Source organism: Salmo salar, chromosome 27 (genome assembly GCF_965601325.2).
Source record: "Salmo salar chromosome 27, fSalSal1, whole genome shotgun sequence".
Lineage (NCBI taxonomy): Eukaryota > Metazoa > Chordata > Actinopteri > Salmoniformes > Salmonidae > Salmo > Salmo salar.
The window spans coordinates 6,935,572-6,955,987 of NC_138317.1; the positions used below are offsets into that span (position 1 = coordinate 6,935,572).

The 20,416-nt window shown below is 42.2% G+C and overlaps 9 non-coding genes across 9 annotated transcripts; all 9 read right to left on the reverse strand.

The window, feature by feature from the left end:
• Nucleotides 1-1,744: 1,744 nt before the first annotated feature.
• trnal-uag (transfer RNA leucine (anticodon UAG)) lies at nt 1,745-1,826 on the reverse strand. The gene has a single exon. It is a non-coding gene; the product is annotated as a tRNA-Leu (tRNA).
• A 2,165-nt stretch (nt 1,827-3,991) lies between these two features.
• trnal-uag (transfer RNA leucine (anticodon UAG)) lies at nt 3,992-4,073 on the reverse strand. The gene has a single exon. It is a non-coding gene; the product is annotated as a tRNA-Leu (tRNA).
• A 2,165-nt stretch (nt 4,074-6,238) lies between these two features.
• On the reverse strand, nt 6,239-6,320 carry trnal-uag (transfer RNA leucine (anticodon UAG)). Its single transcript has one exon. It is a non-coding gene; the product is annotated as a tRNA-Leu (tRNA).
• Nucleotides 6,321-8,487: 2,167 nt separating this feature from the next.
• trnal-uag (transfer RNA leucine (anticodon UAG)) lies at nt 8,488-8,569 on the reverse strand. The gene has a single exon. It is a non-coding gene; the product is annotated as a tRNA-Leu (tRNA).
• A 2,167-nt stretch (nt 8,570-10,736) lies between these two features.
• On the reverse strand, nt 10,737-10,818 carry trnal-uag (transfer RNA leucine (anticodon UAG)). The gene has a single exon. It is a non-coding gene; the product is annotated as a tRNA-Leu (tRNA).
• A 2,167-nt stretch (nt 10,819-12,985) lies between these two features.
• Nucleotides 12,986-13,067, reverse strand: trnal-uag (transfer RNA leucine (anticodon UAG)). Its single transcript has one exon. It is a non-coding gene; the product is annotated as a tRNA-Leu (tRNA).
• A 2,167-nt stretch (nt 13,068-15,234) lies between these two features.
• On the reverse strand, nt 15,235-15,316 carry trnal-uag (transfer RNA leucine (anticodon UAG)). Its single transcript has one exon. It is a non-coding gene; the product is annotated as a tRNA-Leu (tRNA).
• A 2,167-nt stretch (nt 15,317-17,483) lies between these two features.
• trnal-uag (transfer RNA leucine (anticodon UAG)) lies at nt 17,484-17,565 on the reverse strand. The gene has a single exon. It is a non-coding gene; the product is annotated as a tRNA-Leu (tRNA).
• Nucleotides 17,566-19,730: 2,165 nt separating this feature from the next.
• Nucleotides 19,731-19,812, reverse strand: trnal-uag (transfer RNA leucine (anticodon UAG)). Its single transcript has one exon. It is a non-coding gene; the product is annotated as a tRNA-Leu (tRNA).
• Between the last annotated feature and the right edge of the window lie 604 nt (nt 19,813-20,416).

Consider the following 20,416-nt stretch of genomic DNA (forward strand, 5'->3'; position numbering starts at 1 on the left):
CCACTGTTTCCAATGGCTTTCATGTTTATTATGAGGCGAAGTCCTCCCAGATTGCAGTTCCTAGGGCTTCCACTAGATGTCAACAGAAAGAGTTTCAGGCTGGTTTTTGGAAAAATGAGCTAGAAGTTGTAGTTTTTCTAAGTGGCTCCCATTTTGGCTGAAGTGTTTCCATGCGCGTGGGTGAAAGCGCGTTCTTTGTTATTTCTCTCCGGTAATGAACATACCTTTCTCCGTCTTAAATTTGATCATTTCTTTGTGTATAAGGGTACCTGAGGTTTGATTATAAACGTTGTTGGACTTGTTTGGATAAGTTTATTGGTAGCGTTTGGGATTCATTTTGTATGCATTTTGAAGGAGTGAAACCGGTGGATTATTGAATGAAGCGCGCCAGCTAAACTGAGTTTTTATGGATATAAAGAAGGACTTTATCGAACAAAAGGACCCTTTGTGATGTAACTGGGACCTTTTGGAGTGCCAACAGAAGAAGATCTTCAAAGGTAGGGCATTTATTATATCGCTATTTCTGACTTTCGTGACGCACCTGCCTGGTTGAAAAATGTTTTCCATGTTTTTGTATGCGGGGTGCTGTCCTCAATTAATCGCATGGTGTGCTTTCGCCGTAAAGCCTTTTTGAAATCTGACACAGCGGCTGGATTAACAAGAAGTTAAGCTTTATTTTGATGTATAATACTTGTATTTTCATGAATGTAAAATATTTATATTTCTGTAATTTGAAATTCGCGCTCTGCAATTTCACCGGATGTTGGCCAGGTGGGACGCTACAGTCCCACATGCCCATAAGAAGTTTTAACAAGCTCAGATAGGCAGATCTCAGCCAACTGGTTTGCGGGGCCACCGCTACAGCAGAGGACGAGTTAGTTAAGGCAATGTGCTGCTAATTCATTGTGTTCTGCACTCGTGGGTTTGACGTCACACAACATTTTCCTCCTTTTTCCTTTTGTATTCTTCATTTATATCACTTTGCTTTTTCTTCCTGTGTCAACACACCATTTGTTTTTGCTGCTTTGTCTGAAGATCACATTTGTAGTGCCCTTCAACAAGCTCAGAAAGGTGTATCTCGGCCAACTGGTAGGAGGGCCACCGCTATAGCACAGGACCAGGTAAGGCAATGTAGTGCTAATTCAATGTGTTCTGTACTCGTGGGTGCGACTACACACAACATTTCTTATTTCCCTTGTAAAAATATAGAAACGCTGCAAAAGTATGGATTGACTAAAGAGATAGCCACACTGAAGCCTTGCACGAACAATGACAACATCAAAGATGACAGCATTGTGATACAAAGCCAATCCTCCAGAGAGACTTGAGCCTAAATCCAGGGCCTTAGACCACTCTGCCACGCTACCCAGCCCCTTCCTCAAAGTCACACTTTGTCATCTGTTACCTAGGTTTGCTAAGCTCCCATTAATTTCAACCTCTTCTTTTTTCCTTTTTCATTTCATTTTCTTCGTTTATGTCATGTTGCTTTTTCTTCCTGTGCCAACACATCATTTGTTCTTGCTTCTATGTCTGAAGAGCACATTTGTAGAGCACTTTAACAAGCTCAGAAAGGAAGATCTCGGCCAGCTGTTGGGTGTGGCCACCGCTATAGCACAGGACGAGGTAGTTAAGGCAATTTAGTGCTAAAGATGCCAGCGGTGTTATTTCCCTTGTTTGAATATGGAAATGCTACCAAAGTTTTAATTGACCACACTGAAGACGTGCACAAAAAAAACAAGAATGATGGCAGCAGTGGGATTCGAACCCACGCCTCCAGAGAGACTGGAGCCTAAATCCAGCGCCTTAGACCACTCGGCCACGGTACCCTTCCCTGCAAATGATCCCACACTTTGCCATCTGTTACCTAAGCCTGCTAAGCTCCCATTAATATCGCTCTCTTCTTTTTCATTTTTCCTTTTGTGTCCTTCATTTATATCACGTTGCTTTTTCTTCCTGTCTCAACACATTATTTGTTTTGCTGCTATGTCTGAAGAGCACATTTATAGAGCCCTTTAACCTCTCTTGGGTAGGGGGCAGTATTTTCACGTCCGGATGAAAAGCGTGCCCAAAATAAACTGCCTGTTACTCAGGCCCAGAAGCTAGGATATGCATATAATTGGTAGATTTGGATAGGAAACACTCTAAAGTTTCTACAACTGATAACATGATGTCTGTGAGTATAACACAACTGATATGGCAGGCGAAACCCCGAGGACAAACCATCCAAAAAAAATAAAATTCAGCCTTCCACTGTTTCCAATGGCTTTCATGTTTATTATGAGGCGAAGTCCTCCCAGATTGCAGTTCCTAGGGCTTCCACTAGATGTCAACAGAAAGAGTTTCAGGCTGGTTTTTGGAAAAATGAGCTAGAAGTTGTAGTTTTTCTAAGTGGCTCCCATTTTGGCTGAAGTGTTTCCATGCGCGTGGGTGAAAGCGCGTTCTTTGTTATTTCTCTCCGGTAATGAACATACCTTTCTCCGTCTTAAATTTGATCATTTCTTTGTGTATAAGGGTACCTGAGGTTTGATTATAAACGTTGTTGGACTTGTTTGGATAAGTTTATTGGTAGCGTTTGGGATTCATTTTGTATGCATTTTGAAGGAGGGAAACCGGTGGATTATTGAATGAAGCGCGCCAGCTAAACTGAGTTTTTATGGATATAAAGAAGGACTTTATCGAACAAAAGGACCCTTTGTGATGTAACTGGGACCTTTTGGAGTGCCAACAGAAGAAGATCTTCAAAGGTAGGGCATTTATTATATCGCTATTTCTGACTTTCGTGACGCACCTGCCTGATTGAAAAATGTTTTCCATGTTTTTGTATGCGGGGCGCTGTCCTCAATTAATCGCATGGTGTGCTTTCGCCGTAAAGCCTTTTTGAAATCTGACACAGCGGCTGGATTAACAAGAAGTTAAGCTTTATTTTGATGTATAATACTTGTATTTTCATGAATGTAAAATATTTATATTTCTGTAATTTGAAATTCGCGCTCTGCAATTTCACCGGATGTTGGCCAGGTGGGACGCTACAGTCCCACATGCCCATAAGAAGTTTTAACAAGCTCAGATAGGCAGATCTCAGCCAACTGGTTTGCGGGGCCACCGCTACAGCAGAGGACGAGTTAGTTAAGGCAATGTGCTGCTAATTCATTGTGTTCTGCACTCGTGGGTTTGACGTCACACAACATTTTCCTCCTTTTTCCTTTTGTATTCTTCATTTATATCACTTTGCTTTTTCTTCCTGTGTCAACACACCATTTGTTTTTGCTGCTTTGTCTGAAGATCACATTTGTAGTGCCCTTCAACAAGCTCAGAAAGGTGTATCTCGGCCAACTGGTAGGAGGGCCACCGCTATAGCACAGGACCAGGTAAGGCAATGTAGTGCTAATTCAATGTGTTCTGTACTCGTGGGTGCGACTACACACAACATTTCTTATTTCCCTTGTAAAAATATAGAAACGCTGCAAAAGTATGGATTGACTAAAGAGATAGCCACACTGAAGCCTTGCACGAACAATGACAACATCAAAGATGACAGCATTGTGATACAAAGCCAATCCTCCAGAGAGACTTGAGCCTAAATCCAGGGCCTTAGACCACTCTGCCACGCTACCCAGCCCCTTCCTCAAAGTCACACTTTGTCATCTGTTACCTAGGTTTGCTAAGCTCCCATTAATTTCAACCTCTTCTTTTTTCCTTTTTCATTTCATTTTCTTCGTTTATGTCATGTTGCTTTTTCTTCCTGTGCCAACACATCATTTGTTCTTGCTTCTATGTCTGAAGAGCACATTTGTAGAGCACTTTAACAAGCTCAGAAAGGAAGATCTCGGCCAGCTGTTGGGTGTGGCCACCGCTATAGCACAGGACGAGGTAGTTAAGGCAATTTAGTGCTAAAGATGCCAGCGGTGTTATTTCCCTTGTTTGAATATGGAAATGCTACCAAAGTTTTAATTGACCACACTGAAGACGTGCACAAAAAAAACAAGAATGATGGCAGCAGTGGGATTCGAACCCACGCCTCCAGAGAGACTGGAGCCTAAATCCAGCGCCTTAGACCACTCGGCCACGCTACCCTTCCCTGCAAATGATCCCACACTTTGCCATCTGTTACCTAAGCCTGCTAAGCTCCCATTAATATCGCTCTCTTCTTTTTCATTTTTCCTTTTGTGTCCTTCATTTATATCACGTTGCTTTTTCTTCCTGTCTCAACACATTATTTGTTTTGCTGCTATGTCTGAAGAGCACATTTATAGAGCCCTTTAACCTCTCTTGGGTAGGGGGCAGTATTTTCACGTCCGGATGAAAAGCGTGCCCAAAATAAACTGCCTGTTACTCAGGCCCAGAAGCTAGGATATGCATATAATTGGTAGATTTGGATAGGAAACACTCTAAAGTTTCTACAACTGATAACATGATGTCTGTGAGTATAACACAACTGATATGGCAGGCGAAACCCCGAGGACAAACCATCCAAAAAAAATAAAATTCAGCCTTCCACTGTTTCCAATGGCTTTCATGTTTATTATGAGGCGAAGTCCTCCCAGATTGCAGTTCCTAGGGCTTCCACTAGATGTCAACAGAAAGAGTTTCAGGCTGGTTTTTGGAAAAATGAGCTAGAAGTTGTAGTTTTTCTAAGTGGCTCCCATTTTGGCTGAAGTGTTTCCATGCGCGTGGGTGAAAGCGCGTTCTTTGTTATTTCTCTCCGGTAATGAACATACCTTTCTCCGTCTTAAATTTGATCATTTCTTTGTGTATAAGGGTACCTGAGGTTTGATTATAAACGTTGTTGGACTTGTTTGGATAAGTTTATTGGTAGCGTTTGGGATTCATTTTGTATGCATTTTGAAGGAGGGAAACCGGTGGATTATTGAATGAAGCGCGCCAGCTAAACTGAGTTTTTATGGATATAAAGAAGGACTTTATCGAACAAAAGGACCCTTTGTGATGTAACTGGGACCTTTTGGAGTGCCAACAGAAGAAGATCTTCAAAGGTAGGGCATTTATTATATCGCTATTTCTGACTTTCGTGACGCACCTGCCTGATTGAAAAATGTTTTCCATGTTTTTGTATGCGGGGCGCTGTCCTCAATTAATCGCATGGTGTGCTTTCGCCGTAAAGCCTTTTTGAAATCTGACACAGCGGCTGGATTAACAAGAAGTTAAGCTTTATTTTGATGTATAATACTTGTATTTTCATGAATGTTAAATATTTATATTTCTGTAATTTGAAATTCGCGCTCTGCAATTTCACCGGATGTTGGCCAGGTGGGACGCTACAGTCCCACATGCCCATAAGAAGTTTTAACAAGCTCAGATAGGCAGATCTCAGCCAACTGGTTTGCGGGGCCACCGCTACAGCAGAGGACGAGTTAGTTAAGGCAATGTGCTGCTAATTCATTGTGTTCTGCACTCGTGGGTTTGACGTCACACAACATTTTCCTCCTTTTTCCTTTTGTATTCTTCATTTATATCACTTTGCTTTTTCTTCCTGTGTCAACACACCATTTGTTTTTGCTGCTTTGTCTGAAGATCACATTTGTAGTTCCCTTTAACAAGCTCAGAAAGGTGTATCTCGGCCAACTGGTAGGAGGGCCACCGCTATAGCACAGGACCAGGTAAGGCAATGTAGTGCTAATTCAATGTGTTCTGTACTCGTGGGTGCGACTACACACAACATTTCTTATTTCCCTTGTAAAAATATAGAAACGCTGCAAAAGTATGGATTGACTAAAGAGATAGCCACACTGAAGCCTTGCACGAACAATGACAACATCAAAGATGACAGCATTGTGATACAAAGCCAATCCTCCAGAGAGACTTGAGCCTAAATCCAGGGCCTTAGACCACTCTGCCACGCTACCCAGCCCCTTCCTCAAAGTCACACTTTGTCATCTGTTACCTAGGTTTGCTAAGCTCCCATTAATTTCAACCTCTTCTTTTTTCCTTTTTCATTTCATTTTCTTCGTTTATGTCATGTTGCTTTTTCTTCCTGTGCCAACACATCATTTGTTCTTGCTTCTATGTCTGAAGAGCACATTTGTAGAGCACTTTAACAAGCTCAGAAAGGAAGATCTCGGCCAGCTGGTGGGTGTGGCCACCGCTATAGCACAGGACGAGGTAGTTAAGGCAATTTAGTGCTAAAGATGCCAGCGGTGTTATTTCCCTTGTTTGAATATGGAAATGCTACCAAAGTTTTAATTGACCACACTGAAGACGTGCACAAAAAAACCAAGAATGATGGTAGCAGTGGGATTCGAACCCACGCCTCCAGAGAGACTGGAGCCTAAATCCAGCGCCTTAGACCACTCGGCCACGCTACCCTTCACTGCCAATGATCCCACACTTTGCCATCTGTTACCTAAGCCTGCTAAGCTCCCATTAATATCGCTCTCTTCTTTTTCATTTTTCCTTTTGTGTCCTTCATTTATATCACGTTGCTTTTTCTTCCTGTCTCAACACATTATTTGTTTTGCTGCTATGTCTGAAGAGCACAAGTATATAGAGCCCTTTAACCTCTCTTGGGTAGGGGGCAGTATTTTCACGTCCGGATGAAAAGCGTGCCCAAAATAAACTGCCTGTTACTCAGGCCCAGAAGCTAGGATATGCATATAATTGGTAGATTTGGATAGGAAACACTCTAAAGTTTCTACAACTGATAACATGATGTCTGTGAGTATAACACAACTGATATGGCAGGCGAAACCCCGAGGACAAACCATCCAAAAAAAATAAAATTCAGCCTTCCACTGTTTCCAATGGCTTTCATGTTTATTATGAGGCGAAGTCCTCCCAGATTGCAGTTCCTAGGGCTTCCACTAGATGTCAACAGAAAGAGTTTCAGGCTGGTTTTTGGAAAAATGAGCTAGAAGTTGTAGTTTTTCTAAGTGGCTCCCATTTTGGCTGAAGTGTTTCCATGCGCGTGGGTGAAAGCGCGTTCTTTGTTATTTCTCTCCGGTAATGAACATACCTTTCTCCGTCTTAAATTTGATCATTTCTTTGTGTATAAGGGTACCTGAGGTTTGATTATAAACGTTGTTGGACTTGTTTGGATAAGTTTATTGGTAGCGTTTGGGATTCATTTTGTATGCATTTTGAAGGAGGGAAACCGGTGGATTATTGAATGAAGCGCGCCAGCTAAACTGAGTTTTTATGGATATAAAGAAGGACTTTATCGAACAAAAGGACCCTTTGTGATGTAACTGGGACCTTTTGGAGTGCCAACAGAAGAAGATCTTCAAAGGTAGGGCATTTATTATATCGCTATTTCTGACTTTCGTGACGCACCTGCCTGGTTGAAAAATGTTTTCCATGTTTTTGTATGCGGGGCGCTGTCCTCAATTAATCGCATGGTGTGCTTTCGCCGTAAAGCCTTTTTGAAATCTGACACAGCGGCTGGATTAACAAGAAGTTAAGCTTTATTTTGATGTATAATACTTGTATTTTCATGAATGTAAAATATTTATATTTCTGTAATTTGAAATTCGCGCTCTGCAATTTCACCGGATGTTGGCCAGGTGGGACGCTACAGTCCCACATGCCCATAAGAAGTTTTAACAAGCTCAGATAGGCAGATCTCAGCCAACTGGTTTGCGGGGCCACCGCTACAGCAGAGGACGAGTTAGTTAAGGCAATGTGCTGCTAATTCATTGTGTTCTGCACTCGTGGGTTTGACGTCACACAACATTTTCCTCCTTTTTCCTTTTGTATTCTTCATTTATATCACTTTGCTTTTTCTTCCTGTGTCAACACACCATTTGTTTTTGCTGCTTTGTCTGAAGATCACATTTGTATTGCCCTTCAACAAGCTCAGAAAGGTGTATCTCGGCCAACTGGTAGGAGGGCCACCGCTATAGCACAGGACCAGGTAAGGCAATGTAGTGCTAATTCAATGTGTTCTGTACTCGTGGGTGCGACTACACACAACATTTCTTATTTCCCTTGTAAAAATATAGAAACGCTGCAAAAGTATGGATTGACTAAAGAGATAGCCACACTGAAGCCTTGCACGAACAATGACAACATCAAAGATGACAGCATTGTGATACAAAGCCATTCCTCCAGAGAGACTTGAGCCTAAATCCAGGGCCTTAGACCACTCTGCCACGCTACCCAGCCACTTCCTCAAAGTCACACTTTGTCATCTGTTACCTAGGTTTGCTAAGCTCCCATTAATTTCAACCTCTTCTTTTTTCCTTTTTCATTTCATTTTCTTCGTTTATGTCATGTTGCTTTTTCTTCCTGTGCCAACACATCATTTGTTCTTGCTTCTATGTCTGAAGAGCACATTTGTAGAGCACTTTAACAAGCTCAGAAAGGTGGATCTCGGCCAGCTGGTGGGTGTGGCCACCGCTATAGCACAGGACGAGGTAGTTAAGGCAATTTAGTGCTAAAGATGCCAGCGGTGTTATTTCCCTTGTTTGAATATGGAAATGCTACCAAAGTTTTAATTGACCACACTGAAGACGTGCACAAAAAAACCAAGAATGATGGCAGCAGTGGGATTCGAACCCACGCCTCCAGAGAGACTGGAGCCTAAATCCAGCGCCTTAGACCACTCGGCCACGCTACCCTTCACTGCCAATGATCCCACACTTTGCCATCTGTTACCTAAGCCTGCTAAGCTCCCATTAATATCGCTCTCTTCTTTTTCATTTTTCCTTTTGTGTCCTTCATTTATATCACGTTGCTTTTTCTTCCTGTCTCAACACATTATTTGTTTTGCTGCTATGTCTGAAGAGCACAAGTATGTAGAGCCCTTTAACCTCTCTTGGGTAGGGGGCAGTATTTTCACGTCCGGATGAAAAGCGTGCCCAAAATAAACTGCCTGTTACTCAGGCCCAGAAGCTAGGATATGCATATAATTGGTAGATTTGGATAGGAAACACTCTAAAGTTTCTACAACTGATAACATGATGTCTGTGAGTATAACACAACTGATATGGCAGGCGAAACCCCGAGGACAAACCATCCAAAAAAAATAAAATTCAGCCTTCCACTGTTTCCAATGGCTTTCATGTTTATTATGAGGCGAAGTCCTCCCAGATTGCAGTTCCTAGGGCTTCCACTAGATGTCAACAGAAAGAGTTTCAGGCTGGTTTTTGGAAAAATGAGCTAGAAGTTGTAGTTTTTCTAAGTGGCTCCCATTTTGGCTGAAGTGTTTCCATGCGCGTGGGTGAAAGCGCGTTCTTTGTTATTTCTCTCCGGTAATGAACATACCTTTCTCCGTCTTAAATTTGATCATTTCTTTGTGTATAAGGGTACCTGAGGTTTGATTATAAACGTTGTTGGACTTGTTTGGATAAGTTTATTGGTAGCGTTTGGGATTCATTTTGTATGCATTTTGAAGGAGGGAAACCGGTGGATTATTGAATGAAGCGCGCCAGCTAAACTGAGTTTTTATGGATATAAAGAAGGACTTTATCGAACAAAAGGACCCTTTGTGATGTAACTGGGACCTTTTGGAGTGCCAACAGAAGAAGATCTTCAAAGGTAGGGCATTTATTATATCGCTATTTCTGACTTTCGTGACGCACCTGCCTGGTTGAAAAATGTTTTCCATGTTTTTGTATGCGGGGCGCTGTCCTCAATTAATCGCATGGTGTGCTTTCGCCGTAAAGCCTTTTTGAAATCTGACACAGCGGCTGGATTAACAAGAAGTTAAGCTTTATTTTGATGTATAATACTTGTATTTTCATGAATGTAAAATATTTATATTTCTGTAATTTGAAATTCGCGCTCTGCAATTTCACCGGATGTTGGCCAGGTGGGACGCTACAGTCCCACATGCCCATAAGAAGTTTTAACAAGCTCAGATAGGCAGATCTCAGCCAACTGGTTTGCGGGGCCACCGCTACAGCAGAGGACGAGTTAGTTAAGGCAATGTGCTGCTAATTCATTGTGTTCTGCACTCGTGGGTTTGACGTCACACAACATTTTCCTCCTTTTTCCTTTTGTATTCTTCATTTATATCACTTTGCTTTTTCTTCCTGTGTCAACACACCATTTGTTTTTGCTGCTTTGTCTGAAGATCACATTTGTAGTGCCCTTCAACAAGCTCAGAAAGGTGTATCTCGGCCAACTGGTAGGAGGGCCACCGCTATAGCACAGGACCAGGTAAGGCAATGTAGTGCTAATTCAATGTGTTCTGTACTCGTGGGTGCGACTACACACAACATTTCTTATTTCCCTTGTAAAAATATAGAAACGCTGCAAAAGTATGGATTGACTAAAGAGATAGCCACACTGAAGCCTTGCACGAACAATGACAACATCAAAGATGACAGCATTGTGATACAAAGCCAATCCTCCAGAGAGACTTGAGCCTAAATCCAGGGCCTTAGACCACTCTGCCACGCTACCCAGCCCCTTCCTCAAAGTCACACTTTGTCATCTGTTACCTAGGTTTGCTAAGCTCCCATTAATTTCAACCTCTTCTTTTTTCCTTTTTCATTTCATTTTCTTCGTTTATGTCATGTTGCTTTTTCTTCCTGTGCCAACACATCATTTGTTCTTGCTTCTATGTCTGAAGAGCACATTTGTAGAGCACTTTAACAAGCTCAGAAAGGAAGATCTCGGCCAGCTGGTGGGTGTGGCCACCGCTATAGCACAGGACGAGGTAGTTAAGGCAATTTAGTGCTAAAGATGCCAGCGGTGTTATTTCCCTTGTTTGAATATGGAAATGCTACCAAAGTTTTAATTGACCACACTGAAGACGTGCACAAAAAAACCAAGAATGATGGTAGCAGTGGGATTCGAACCCACGCCTCCAGAGAGACTGGAGCCTAAATCCAGCGCCTTAGACCACTCGGCCACGCTACCCTTCACTGCCAATGATCCCACACTTTGCCATCTGTTACCTAAGCCTGCTAAGCTCCCATTAATATCGCTCTCTTCTTTTTCATTTTTCCTTTTGTGTCCTTCATTTATATCACGTTGCTTTTTCTTCCTGTCTCAACACATTATTTGTTTTGCTGCTATGTCTGAAGAGCACAAGTATATAGAGCCCTTTAACCTCTCTTGGGTAGGGGGCAGTATTTTCACGTCCGGATGAAAAGCGTGCCCAAAATAAACTGCCTGTTACTCAGGCCCAGAAGCTAGGATATGCATATAATTGGTAGATTTGGATAGGAAACACTCTAAAGTTTCTACAACTGATAACATGATGTCTGTGAGTATAACACAACTGATATGGCAGGCGAAACCCCGAGGACAAACCATCCAAAAAAAATAAAATTCAGCCTTCCACTGTTTCCAATGGCTTTCATGTTTATTATGAGGCGAAGTCCTCCCAGATTGCAGTTCCTAGGGCTTCCACTAGATGTCAACAGAAAGAGTTTCAGGCTGGTTTTTGGAAAAATGAGCTAGAAGTTGTAGTTTTTCTAAGTGGCTCCCATTTTGGCTGAAGTGTTTCCATGCGCGTGGGTGAAAGCGCGTTCTTTGTTATTTCTCTCCGGTAATGAACATACCTTTCTCCGTCTTAAATTTGATCATTTCTTTGTGTATAAGGGTACCTGAGGTTTGATTATAAACGTTGTTGGACTTGTTTGGATAAGTTTATTGGTAGCGTTTGGGATTCATTTTGTATGCATTTTGAAGGAGGGAAACCGGTGGATTATTGAATGAAGCGCGCCAGCTAAACTGAGTTTTTATGGATATAAAGAAGGACTTTATCGAACAAAAGGACCCTTTGTGATGTAACTGGGACCTTTTGGAGTGCCAACAGAAGAAGATCTTCAAAGGTAGGGCATTTATTATATCGCTATTTCTGACTTTCGTGACGCACCTGCCTGGTTGAAAAATGTTTTCCATGTTTTTGTATGCGGGGCGCTGTCCTCAATTAATCGCATGGTGTGCTTTCGCCGTAAAGCCTTTTTGAAATCTGACACAGCGGCTGGATTAACAAGAAGTTAAGCTTTATTTTGATGTATAATACTTGTATTTTCATGAATGTAAAATATTTATATTTCTGTAATTTGAAATTCGCGCTCTGCAATTTCACCGGATGTTGGCCAGGTGGGACGCTACAGTCCCACATGCCCATAAGAAGTTTTAACAAGCTCAGATAGGCAGATCTCAGCCAACTGGTTTGCGGGGCCACCGCTACAGCAGAGGACGAGTTAGTTAAGGCAATGTGCTGCTAATTCATTGTGTTCTGCACTCGTGGGTTTGACGTCACACAACATTTTCCTCCTTTTTCCTTTTGTATTCTTCATTTATATCACTTTGCTTTTTCTTCCTGTGTCAACACACCATTTGTTTTTGCTGCTTTGTCTGAAGATCACATTTGTATTGCCCTTCAACAAGCTCAGAAAGGTGTATCTCGGCCAACTGGTAGGAGGGCCACCGCTATAGCACAGGACCAGGTAAGGCAATGTAGTGCTAATTCAATGTGTTCTGTACTCGTGGGTGCGACTACACACAACATTTCTTATTTCCCTTGTAAAAATATAGAAACGCTGCAAAAGTATGGATTGACTAAAGAGATAGCCACACTGAAGCCTTGCACGAACAATGACAACATCAAAGATGACAGCATTGTGATACAAAGCCATTCCTCCAGAGAGACTTGAGCCTAAATCCAGGGCCTTAGACCACTCTGCCACGCTACCCAGCCACTTCCTCAAAGTCACACTTTGTCATCTGTTACCTAGGTTTGCTAAGCTCCCATTAATTTCAACCTCTTCTTTTTTCCTTTTTCATTTCATTTTCTTCGTTTATGTCATGTTGCTTTTTCTTCCTGTGCCAACACATCATTTGTTCTTGCTTCTATGTCTGAAGAGCACATTTGTAGAGCACTTTAACAAGCTCAGAAAGGTGGATCTCGGCCAGCTGGTGGGTGTGGCCACCGCTATAGCACAGGACGAGGTAGTTAAGGCAATTTAGTGCTAAAGATGCCAGCGGTGTTATTTCCCTTGTTTGAATATGGAAATGCTACCAAAGTTTTAATTGACCACACTGAAGACGTGCACAAAAAAACCAAGAATGATGGCAGCAGTGGGATTCGAACCCACGCCTCCAGAGAGACTGGAGCCTAAATCCAGCGCCTTAGACCACTCGGCCACGCTACCCTTCACTGCCAATGATCCCACACTTTGCCATCTGTTACCTAAGCCTGCTAAGCTCCCATTAATATCGCTCTCTTCTTTTTCATTTTTCCTTTTGTGTCCTTCATTTATATCACGTTGCTTTTTCTTCCTGTCTCAACACATTATTTGTTTTGCTGCTATGTCTGAAGAGCACAAGTATGTAGAGCCCTTTAACCTCTCTTGGGTAGGGGGCAGTATTTTCACGTCCGGATGAAAAGCGTGCCCAAAATAAACTGCCTGTTACTCAGGCCCAGAAGCTAGGATATGCATATAATTGGTAGATTTGGATAGGAAACACTCTAAAGTTTCTACAACTGATAACATGATGTCTGTGAGTATAACACAACTGATATGGCAGGCGAAACCCCGAGGACAAACCATCCAAAAAAAATAAAATTCAGCCTTCCACTGTTTCCAATGGCTTTCATGTTTATTATGAGGCGAAGTCCTCCCAGATTGCAGTTCCTAGGGCTTCCACTAGATGTCAACAGAAAGAGTTTCAGGCTGGTTTTTGGAAAAATGAGCTAGAAGTTGTAGTTTTTCTAAGTGGCTCCCATTTTGGCTGAAGTGTTTCCATGCGCGTGGGTGAAAGCGCGTTCTTTGTTATTTCTCTCCGGTAATGAACATACCTTTCTCCGTCTTAAATTTGATCATTTCTTTGTGTATAAGGGTACCTGAGGTTTGATTATAAACGTTGTTGGACTTGTTTGGATAAGTTTATTGGTAGCGTTTGGGATTCATTTTGTATGCATTTTGAAGGAGGGAAACCGGTGGATTATTGAATGAAGCGCGCCAGCTAAACTGAGTTTTTATGGATATAAAGAAGGACTTTATCGAACAAAAGGACCCTTTGTGATGTAACTGGGACCTTTTGGAGTGCCAACAGAAGAAGATCTTCAAAGGTAGGGCATTTATTATATCGCTATTTCTGACTTTCGTGACGCACCTGCCTGGTTGAAAAATGTTTTCCATGTTTTTGTATGCGGGGCGCTGTCCTCAATTAATCGCATGGTGTGCTTTCGCCGTAAAGCCTTTTTGAAATCTGACACAGCGGCTGGATTAACAAGAAGTTAAGCTTTATTTTGATGTATAATACTTGTATTTTCATGAATGTAAAATATTTATATTTCTGTAATTTGAAATTCGCGCTCTGCAATTTCACCGGATGTTGGCCAGGTGGGACGCTACAGTCCCACATGCCCATAAGAAGTTTTAACAAGCTCAGATAGGCAGATCTCAGCCAACTGGTTTGCGGGGCCACCGCTACAGCAGAGGACGAGTTAGTTAAGGCAATGTGCTGCTAATTCATTGTGTTCTGCACTCGTGGGTTTGACGTCACACAACATTTTCCTCCTTTTTCCTTTTGTATTCTTCATTTATATCACTTTGCTTTTTCTTCCTGTGTCAACACACCATTTGTTTTTGCTGCTTTGTCTGAAGATCACATTTGTATTGCCCTTCAACAAGCTCAGAAAGGTGTATCTCGGCCAACTGGTAGGAGGGCCACCGCTATAGCACAGGACCAGGTAAGGCAATGTAGTGCTAATTCAATGTGTTCTGTACTCGTGGGTGCGACTACACACAACATTTCTTATTTCCCTTGTAAAAATATAGAAACGCTGCAAAAGTATGGATTGACTAAAGAGATAGCCACACTGAAGCCTTGCACGAACAATGACAACATCAAAGATGACAGCATTGTGATACAAAGCCATTCCTCCAGAGAGACTTGAGCCTAAATCCAGGGCCTTAGACCACTCTGCCACGCTACCCAGCCACTTCCTCAAAGTCACACTTTGTCATCTGTTACCTAGGTTTGCTAAGCTCCCATTAATTTCAACCTCTTCTTTTTTCCTTTTTCATTTCATTTTCTTCGTTTATGTCATGTTGCTTTTTCTTCCTGTGCCAACACATCATTTGTTCTTGCTTCTATGTCTGAAGAGCACATTTGTAGAGCACTTTAACAAGCTCAGAAAGGTGGATCTCGGCCAGCTGGTGGGTGTGGCCACCGCTATAGCACAGGACGAGGTAGTTAAGGCAATTTAGTGCTAAAGATGCCAGCGGTGTTATTTCCCTTGTTTGAATATGGAAATGCTACCAAAGTTTTAATTGACCACACTGAAGACGTGCACAAAAAAACCAAGAATGATGGCAGCAGTGGGATTCGAACCCACGCCTCCAGAGAGACTGGAGCCTAAATCCAGCGCCTTAGACCACTCGGCCACGCTACCCTTCACTGCCAATGATCCCACACTTTGCCATCTGTTACCTAAGCCTGCTAAGCTCCCATTAATATCGCTCTCTTCTTTTTCATTTTTCCTTTTGTGTCCTTCATTTATATCACGTTGCTTTTTCTTCCTGTCTCAACACATTATTTGTTTTGCTGCTATGTCTGAAGAGCACAAGTATATAGAGCCCTTTAACCTCTCTTGGGTAGGGGGCAGTATTTTCACGTCCGGATGAAAAGCGTGCCCAAAATAAACTGCCTGTTACTCAGGCCCAGAAGCTAGGATATGCATATAATTGGTAGATTTGGATAGGAAACACTCTAAAGTTTCTACAACTGATAACATGATGTCTGTGAGTATAACACAACTGATATGGCAGGCGAAACCCCGAGGACAAACCATCCAAAAAAAATAAAATTCAGCCTTCCACTGTTTCCAATGGCTTTCATGTTTATTATGAGGCGAAGTCCTCCCAGATTGCAGTTCCTAGGGCTTCCACTAGATGTCAACAGAAAGAGTTTCAGGCTGGTTTTTGGAAAAATGAGCTAGAAGTTGTAGTTTTTCTAAGTGGCTCCCATTTTGGCTGAAGTGTTTCCATGCGCGTGGGTGAAAGCGCGTTCTTTGTTATTTCTCTCCGGTAATGAACATACCTTTCTCCGTCTTAAATTTGATCATTTCTTTGTGTATAAGGGTACCTGAGGTTTGATTATAAACGTTGTTGGACTTGTTTGGATAAGTTTATTGGTAGCGTTTGGGATTCATTTTGTATGCATTTTGAAGGAGGGAAACCGGTGGATTATTGAATGAAGCGCGCCAGCTAAACTGAGTTTTTATGGATATAAAGAAGGACTTTATCGAACAAAAGGACCCTTTGTGATGTAACTGGGACCTTTTGGAGTGCCAACAGAAGAAGATCTTCAAAGGTAGGGCATTTATTATATCGCTATTTCTGACTTTCGTGACGCACCTGCCTGGTTGAAAAATGTTTTCCATGTTTTTGTATGCGGGGCGCTGTCCTCAATTAATCGCATGGTGTGCTTTCGCCGTAAAGCCTTTTTGAAATCTGACACAGCGGCTGGATTAACAAGAAGTTAAGCTTTATTTTGATGTATAATACTTGTATTTTCATGAATGTAAAATATTTATATTTCTGTAATTTGAAATTCGCGCTCTGCAATTTCACCGGATGTTGGCCAGGTGGGACGCTACAGTCCCACATGCCCATAAGAAGTTTTAACAAGCTCAGATAGGCAGATCTCAGCCAACTGGTTTGCGGGGCCACCGCTACAGCAGAGGACGAGTTAGTTAAGGCAATGTGCTGCTAATTCATTGTGTTCTGCACTCGTGGGTTTGACGTCACACAACATTTTCCTCCTTTTTCCTTTTGTATTCTTCATTTATATCACTTTGCTTTTTCTTCCTGTGTCAACACACCATTTGTTTTTGCTGCTTTGTCTGAAGATCACATTTGTAGTGCCCTTCAACAAGCTCAGAAAGGTGTATCTCGGCCAACTGGTAGGAGGGCCACCGCTATAGCACAGGACCAGGTAAGGCAATGTAGTGCTAATTCAATGTGTTCTGTACTCGTGGGTGCGACTACACACAACATTTCTTATTTCCCTGGTAAAAATATAGAAACGCTGCAAAAGTATGGATTGACTAAAGAGATAGCCACACTGAAGCCTTGCACGAACAATGACAACATCAAAGGTGACAGCATTGTGATACAAAGCCAATCCTCCAGAGAGACTTGATCCTAAATCCAGGGCCTTAGACCACTCTGCCACGCTACCCAGCCCCTTCCTCAAAGTCACACTTTGTCATCTGTTACCTAGGTTTGCTAAGCTCCCATTAATTTCAACCTCTTCTTTTTTCCTTTTTCATTTCATTTTCTTCGTTTATGTCATGTTGCTTTTTCTTCCTGTGCCAACACATCATTTGTTCTTGCTTCTATGTCTGAAGAGCACATTTGTAGAGCACTTTAACAAGCTCAGAAAGGTGGATCTCGGCCAGCTGGTGGGTGTGGCCACCGCTATTGCACAGGACGAGGTAGTTAAGGCAATTTAGTGCTAAAGATGCCAGCGGTGTTATTTCCCTTGTTTGAATATGGAAATGCTACCAAAGTTTTAATTGACCACACTGAAGACGTGCACAAAAAAAACAAGAATGATGGCAGCAGTGGGATTCAAACCCACGCCTCCAGAGAGACTGGAGCCTAAATCCAGCGCCTTACACCACTCAGCCACGCTACCCTTCACTGCCAATGATCCCACACTTTGCCATCTGTTACCTAAGCCTGCTAAGCTCCCATTAATATCGCTCTCTTCTTTTTCATTTTTCCTTTTGTGTCCTTCATTTATATCACGTTGCTTTTTCTTCCTGTCTCAACACATTATTTGTTTTGCTGCTATGTCTGAAGAGCACATTTATAGAGCCCTTTAACCTCTCTTGGGTAGGGGGCAGTATTTTCACGTCCGGATGAAAAGCGTGCCCAAAATAAACTGCCTGTTACTCAGGCCCAGAAGCTAGGATATGCATATAATTGGTAGATTTGGATAGGAAACACTCTAAAGTTTCTACAACTGATAACATGATGTCTGTGAGTATAACACAACTGATATGGCAGGCGAAACCCCGAGGACAAACCATCCAAAAAAATAATAATTCAGCCTTCCACTGTTTCCAATGGCTTTCATGTTTATTATGAGGCGAAGTCCTCCCAGATTGCAGTTCCTAGGGCTTCCACTAGATGTCAACAGAAAGAGTTTCAGGCTGGTTTTTGGAAAAATGAGCTAGAAGTTGTAGTTTTTCTAAGTGGCTCCCATTTTGGCTGAAGTGTTTCCATGCGCGTGGGTGAAAGCGCGTTCTTTGTTATTTCTCTCCGGTAATGAACATACCTTTCTCCGTCTTAAATTTGATCATTTCTTTGTGTATAAGGGTACCTGAGGTTTGATTATAAACGTTGTTGGACTTGTTTGGATAAGTTTATTGGTAGCGTTTGGGATTCATTTTGTATGCATTTTGAAGGAGGGAAACCGGTGGATTATTGAATGAAGCGCGCCAGCTAAACTGAGTTTTTATGGATATAAAGAAGGACTTTATCGAACAAAAGGACCCTTTGTGATGTAACTGGGACCTTTTGGAGTGCCAACAGAAGAAGATCTTCAAAGGTAGGGCATTTATTATATCGCTATTTCTGACTTTCGTGACGCACCTGCCTGGTTGAAAAATGTTTTCCATGTTTTTGTATGCGGGGCGCTGTCCTCAATTAATCGCATGGTGTGCTTTCGCCGTAAAGCCTTTTTGAAATCTGACACAGCGGCTGGATTAACAAGAAGTTAAGCTTTATTTTGATGTATAATACTTGTATTTTCATGAATGTAAAATATTTATATTTCTGTAATTTGAAATTCGCGCTCTGCAATTTCACCGGATGTTGGCCAGGTGGGACGCTACAGTCCCACATGCCCATAAGAAGTTTTAACAAGCTCAGATAGGCAGATCTCGCCCAACTGGTTTGCGGGGCCACCGCTACAGCAGAGGACGAGTTAGTTAAGGCAATGTGCTGCTAATTCATTGTGTTCTGCACTCGTGGGTTTGACGTCACACAACATTTTCCTCCTTTTTCCTTTTGTATTCTTCATTTATATCACTTTGCTTTTTCTTCCTGTGTCAACACACCATTTGTTTTTGCTGCTTTGTCTGAAGATCACATTTGTATTGCCCTTCAACAAGCTCAGAAAGGTGTATCTCGGCCAACTGGTAGGAGGGCCACCGCTATAGCACAGGACCAGGTAAGGCAATGTAGTGCTAATTCAATGTGTTCTGTACTCGTGGGTGCGACTACACACAACATTTCTTATTTCCCTTGTAAAAATATAGAAACGCTGCAAAAGTATGGATTGACTAAAGAGATAGCCACACTGAAGCCTTGCACGAACAATGACAACATCAAAGATGACAGCATTGTGATACAAAGCCAATCCTCCAGAGAGACTTGAGCCTAAATCCAGGGCCTTAGACCACTCTGCCACGCTACCCAGCCACTTCCTCAAAGTCACACTTTGTCATCTGTTACCTAGGTTTGCTAAGCTCCCATTAATTTCAACCTCTTCTTTTTTCCTTTTTCATTTCATTTTCTTCGTTTATGTCATGTTGCTTTTTCTTCCTGTGCCAACACATCATTTGTTCTTGCTTCTATGTCTGAAGAGCACATTTGTAGAGCACTTTAACAAGCTCAGAAAGGTGGATCTCGGCCAGCTGGTGGGTGTGGCCACCGCTATAGCACAGGACGAGGTAGTTAAGGCAATTTAGTGCTAAAGATGCCAGCGGTGTTATTTCCCTTGTTTGAATATGGAAATGCTACCAAAGTTTTAATTGACCACACTGAAGACGTGCACAAAAAAACCAAGAATGATGGCAGCAGTGGGATTCGAACCCACGCCTCCAGAGAGACTGGAGCCTAAATCCAGCGCCTTAGACCACTCGGCCACGCTACCCTTCACTGCCAATGATCCCACACTTTGCCATCTGTTACCTAAGCCTGCTAAGCTCCCATTAATATCGCTCTCTTCTTTTTCATTTTTCCTTTTGTGTCCTTCATTTATATCACGTTGCTTTTTCTTCCTGTCTCAACACATTATTTGTTTTGCTGCTATGTCTGAAGAGCACAAGTATATAGAGCCCTTTAACCTCTCTTGGGTAGGGGGCAGTATTTTCACGTCCGGATGAAAAGCGTGCCCAAAATAAACTGCCTGTTACTCAGGCCCAGAAGCTAGGATATGCATATAATTGGTAGATTTGGATAGGAAACACTCTAAAGTTTCTACAACTGATAACATGATGTCTGTGAGTATAACACAACTGATATGGCAGGCGAAACCCCGAGGACAAACCATCCAAAAAAAATAAAATTCAGCCTTCCACTGTTTCCAATGGCTTTCATGTTTATTATGAGGCGAAGTCCTCCCAGATTGCAGTTCCTAGGGCTTCCACTAGATGTCAACAGAAAGAGTTTCAGGCTGGTTTTTGGAAAAATGAGCTAGAAGTTGTAGTTTTTCTAAGTGGCTCCCATTTTGGCTGAAGTGTTTCCATGCGCGTGGG